The sequence below is a fragment of the Balaenoptera acutorostrata genome, chromosome 12 (genome assembly GCF_949987535.1).
Source record: "Balaenoptera acutorostrata chromosome 12, mBalAcu1.1, whole genome shotgun sequence".
NCBI classification, from domain to species: domain Eukaryota; kingdom Metazoa; phylum Chordata; class Mammalia; order Artiodactyla; family Balaenopteridae; genus Balaenoptera; species Balaenoptera acutorostrata.
This window is the reverse complement of record NC_080075.1, coordinates 43,289,536-43,295,535: the sequence shown is the minus strand read 5'-3', so window position 1 is coordinate 43,295,535 and position 6,000 is coordinate 43,289,536.

Sequence of the window (6,000 nt, the reverse complement as noted above, 5' to 3'; positions counted from 1 at the left end):
ATGGGAAAACTGAAGCTTTGAGAAATAAAGCTGTCACTAAATGTCACACAGCTATAGACCTGAGACTCTAATTCCAGGCTTCTGCTTCTTACCTCATGTTTTGCCCACTAGGCCACACTGCTTGCATTGTACTGGCCATTAACACATTTCACCACCAACAATGTAGCCTGAGTCCTACCATTAAGTCACCAAAGAAGTGCCCAGCTTAATTCTACAATTTCTCTTCCTAGTTCCTCCAAAAAGTTGGGGGAGGGGAGACTTATTTCCTGGTATAATTTTTGTTCAAATTAATCTTACAGTGTTCCATCTTGAATGAAGCACAAAAAAATTAAAAAATAAAAAAAAAACAGGCCTGAATCCACAAAACTCTGTCTTATAGTTTTACTTACAGATATATGGGTCCCACTTTGGGAGCCACGAAGACACCAGGACCAAGCAAATGACTCCAGAATTGGCCCAAAGTAGACCCAAGCTGGGCGTTGATGTTGGCAATAGCCAAGCTGGGTGTAGAACAGCCATCATTTTTCAGCTGCTTTTCTCCTTTTCCTCCTCCCTGGCTCCAGGTAGTACATTGTTCATTAAGAGCTCTACAGAGCTCAGTAGAGCTCATTCTTGCTGAGATCGCCTCTCTGATCTTCTGAAGCCTTTAAAAGGGAATGAGCCTTGGCCTCCTTTTTATGGGCTACATTATGACCCGGCTTCAAAGTGTGAAAAGAGGTTCCAAGATTCCCTTTGTGCGGTGGAGTCTCTTAATTGCACTTTTAAACACAGTGTAATTTTTGTAATTAACATTATGGTTTCAGAGGGCAGAGAAGCCTGCACCATGCTAATTACAAACCTGCGTCTTCAGAGTGGTGGAATTTCCAAGGCCTCTGATATTGGGGTGGAATACAGTTTTTATGAAGGATTTCAAAGACGCTCTGTGGGCTGTGTTCTGAGTCGTCATTAGCATTTGATAACATAAAGAAATTTTACAACATGTGACAGATTTCGATGTGAAGATTTTACCTGATAACTGGAAAATTTGCATAAAGAGCTTCATTAGGTCTCCTCTCACATTACTGAAAGAGGAAGAAGTATAGTGCACTCTTTCCCTAAGATTGTTCTTAGGAGCTAAGGAATTGGTGCTTTATAATAAAACTTACAGTATATTATGAAGTGAAGTTGTAATAATCTTCAATGAAGTTGAAAATCAGAGCATACGTGCCTTTTCAGGAGAGGGAGAGAATATGTATCAGAATTATCGTGTAACTGAAAACCTTGCAGTAAAGGTATATTGTACTGTTCTTTGCCATATAAAAGATCCAGTCCTGCTAGGCTGCCGAGTCAAGGCGAGAGCATCATATATATATAACACCAAGCGACAATAATGTGTAATTTTTTCACTCTGTGAATAGTCTGTTCACTGAGAAAAATTATCTTCCTCTTATTCCAGAGGCAAGTCTATCTTGCCTTTATTTTTCAACCCTAAGCTATCAGCCAAATTGTGTGTGTGCATGTTTGTGTAAAGATACACACACACACACACACATTTCCACCCCCCTTTCTTTCTCTCTCTCTCTTCTGCAGATGCCCTGTACATTCTATGCAGGGCAATCACAGCTCCTGCAAAGAATAACTGGCCTTTCTTAGGCTGATACTGTCAGAAATTGTACTGCAGAGTGGGGACTGAGTCCCAAAGCCATCCGTTTGCTGAAATCCTTTCACTGAGCATGGATCAATTAAGCCAGTAATAATGATAATTTCAGGAAAGCTTTCTGTAATGATGGGAACAGAATTCATCACTATTCCATGCTGTCTTATTATTTCAACACCATACATATGCCATTGGACGTATAGCAGTAGCTTGCGGCATTATCTCAGTGGGACGTGTTTTCCTTCATGAGTCTTTTCCTTGGTGATTATGCAGATAATGCATGCCTTTGTAATGACATCATAAATAGAACCCAAAGTCCTAAGAAACAATTAGGGAAGTATATCAATACTTCCCTTGTAATCATAACATCATCTGATTTCCAGTGGGATGCCAAGCTAGCTCCCCAAGTTCCATAATCACATATGAGCATTAACGCCTGCTTCACAGTCTATCTTGGAGTCTCACATCCTGGCACTGGAGACAAATTAATATGCATTTTAGCCCACTGTCAAGAAAGGAAATCACACAGGGGTTTTGATCACAGAGCGGAGGGTGAGATCCATGCAAGTAAAACCCAAGCTGATACAAACTGGACCCTGTGTATACTGACCTCAGGCAAAACCAAAAAGAGACTAAAAAATAAAAAAGCCAATATCCTCTGAAAGTGAAGGACCAAAGAATCCTTGCAGAAAATTGTTACACTTTCCTTTTAATAAAACCATTTCTGCAAGTGGATTTTTGTTTCATTTTTTTCCCTTCAATTATTTTTCCCATCTGATGTTTCCTTTCAGCCCAGTTTAATTCCCCTTAAAAATAAACATCCCTTTTTCACGGGAGGAAAGGGCCACTTTCTCTAATTGGTTTGAGGCACGTCAGTCACTTCAGCCTGCAAGGGCTGCAAAACCACACTTTAAGTGGACCTTTAAAACCACATGGTGGATTTTACAAGTTCTGTTCGCTCCTGCTGAGGGGAATGGGGTATGAGTAGGATTCAATTATAGTTCTGGATTCATTTCCCAATTTTAGGAAAGGGACAAATCCTTCCTTCCTCCTAAGTCTTGTGGCTTCCAACAAACAGAAATGGAAATTTAAGACAAATGATCAAACTTACATAGTATATAGCTTTTATTTTTACAAAATATTTGCTTCCAGCAGAGTGTATCTTAATTCACAAATGCAGAAATCTGTCATTAAGATCTGACCTAGCTGCATGGCATTGTCAAATGCAATAACGTTATCTTTTAATAGTGTTATATCAAGTAAAGATATAACATATCATTAGTTTAAATGTATTTGCAAGCAATTACCCCCACCAGGATATTTGAGAATGCTCATGCAAAATTGATGAAATTCTGACATGCTTAAACATTGTTCATTTAGCTCAATTCCTTATGTATAGAAAAAATAGAATACATAATTCTGCTGCCATTTGCAAAGTACTGTTAGGCATTTTTATTTCACTCAGGGCTTCAGTGCTGCCTTTAAACTATAGCCTTTGGTGATCATTTGGGAAAAAAACAGTTTCATATATGTTTAATTTTAAATAATGGACTAGGTTTTTCATTCTCCTTATTATTGTTCAATGTAGTAATTTAAATATGGAGTAGATTTACTGCATGTCAGCTGCCTTTCTTTTACAAAATGGGATAAATTATTAAATGAGTGGAGGTTGTTTGACAACCAGTTTTCCAGTATTACACAGAAGAAAGACCTTTGACATTCAGCTGTCTTTTGAAAAGACTAAAGTATAAATCAATTAAGCCACTATGCTGTGGTTCAGAAATGCCATTTTACGGCACAGTTTTGCTTTGCCTCTCAGGTGACTTTCAGGGAGCTCCACTATTACGTGGGGAACAGAATGATAGCCATGCTGGGGTCCTCCAGTGTCTTTCCTGGGTTTCTAAAGCCTCCCTCGCCTGAAGCACACCCTACCAAAACATCACTGTGCCAGTGAGCCACAGTCAACAGGTTCCCTTCTGATTTTTCTTGACCACACTAGTGAATATTATTTACTAATGATAGATTAAGAATTTTGTTTCTGCTTTTGGACTTCGCCTACAATTTTTAATATGTTCACTGTACCAAAGTAGAGAAATCTTATGTTAGACATCGCATCACCCTTTATGCAAGCCAGATGAGAAATTGCGTTCCAATACCTTTCTATGTTATTCCTCAATATCATTTTAGCATCTATGTAATTAATAATACTTTAAGCTCCAACAAAATGAAATCACTTTTATTCTTCTCTAAAAGAGAATCATCTATTAACTCTGTGTGACTCCCAAATACATTTTACTTTACTAATGTCACTAGTAACTCTACCTTCTGAAATATTAATCTATCTATCCAAAGCCATAAAGAGTGGTCAGATTTTTTTTTTTAATCTAATCTTTTGTGAAAAGCAGACTGCTTATTTGGAGGGTCATGTAATAGGTACTTTTGGAGTACTGTTTCTGAGCACAGCACTGCTGTGGGGTAGATTAAAACAACAGGAAGGAGGGTAAAACAAACAGACAAAAGGGAAGGTATGGTCTCTTCTCTGAAGAAAATTAGAATGTAACTGAAGAGAGTAGACCAGTTGGTTCACATGGAACAATTAGCGAGGCACACAAACTGTACATAATTGGGCTAAGTGACAGAATATAATTGTAGTAGGAGGTTAGAGAAAGGAGACATCAATAAAGACTGAAAATCTACATTTTGAAAAGCTTCATGGATGATGGGTCGCATACAATGGGTAAGATTTAGATGCCTGGAAAGAGGGGAGGAGATTCGAGGTGGGATGGTAACAGCTCTTTGAATGTGCAAAATGTACTTTAAAAATTCTGAAACAAAAGGGTTCCTGGAAAGTGGTAAGAAACTAAAATAAATATACTGAATGATATCTACTTTGGAGAACCCCAAAAGTCAGTTTAAAAAAAAGAAACATTTAGATGGGTTGCATTAAGCCCTATTGATCCACTAACTCTTCTTGACAAGGAGCTGCCAAGAATAAAGTATCCACCAGGGTGTTGGCAGGGTGGCCAAGTGGTGGGAAAAAAGGCCAGCAGGCTGTTATCAGGCTGTGAGTAATCCAAGAATGGGTTAATAACTTGCTAGGATGTGATGGAGATGCTTCCCAAGACTGCCAGTGAACCATTAGAATATAGGGGATGAAGGTGAGGGAGGTACCAAAATGCACTGGGATATACTGAATCAGAGTAAATGAGAAGTTAATTAAGGATGCTCCCCACAGGGAGATCAAAAAAAGGGCTGTATTTCCTAAAGGAAATATCAAGAGAGGGAATGGAAAACACAATTATTTATTATTTTAATTTTTCAACCACTTATTTAGGTACCGTACAACCTGGCAATAATGCTGCCACACCTGTTCTCACCCATAGCTAATGCTACAAAACATTCATCATTACTCTTGCCTGCTTAACTACGCAGAGCCTCAGAATCCTCCTGACCATTGAATTCTGGGCAGGTATTACAAATTAATCAGAATTAGTAAATACACACACACACACACACACACGCACAGGCACACACTCACACACATACTCCAATATTCCATGCTTAATTCAGAAAGAAATGTGGCTTGAAACCACATTTAAAATGGAAGTACACATTTTATCATGTTATAATATTTAGGAAGAGATGAATGAAAAACAGAGAAAACCATACATATTTTCATACGCAGATACACACACACACACAATTTTCCTAGCAAAGGCTCTATAGACACAGAATACTTAAAAACTGGGGGGAAATTATTCCATTAATTCAAACCAATGAATGAAATTCTAAGACAGTTAAAGACTAAGTTCACCAGCAAATGATGACCGAAAGAGAAGCAAAATCCCCGACCATCATTTCCCAGTAACAATACCATTAGGAACAAATGGAGTTAGAATTCCAGGTGGCTTCAAGAAGCAAGCAGCTGGAGAAGGACCTACAGCCAGAAAGAGAAAGGTGAGTGGAAAAAAAAAGTGGGAGAAAGCTTCAGCATTTGTCTGGAGAAGAGGAGACTCGGAGGGAACTTAATAATAGCTTTCAAGTGTCTGTCTGAAGAGTTATTCTACAGGGAATGCTGACCAGCTGTTCTCCATCTTTATTCAGGGCAGAACAAAAGGAGATGCACTAAACTGCAGGATGAAGGATTTAATTTAGACATAGAAAGAGTGGCTTGATAATAAGTGTTATTAGATGTTGGAATCAGTGTCTGAGGCAGCCCTGTTCTTTTGAGGGCTTAGCAAACAGAAGGACTCATGCAGAGGCCCTGGGGCCCAACTGAGGTGGGCACTGCTTGAAGGTAGTAAATTTAGGTCCACTGAGCTCCCCGGTCCTCTTCCAGCCCCAGTATCTAAGATTGTACTCCA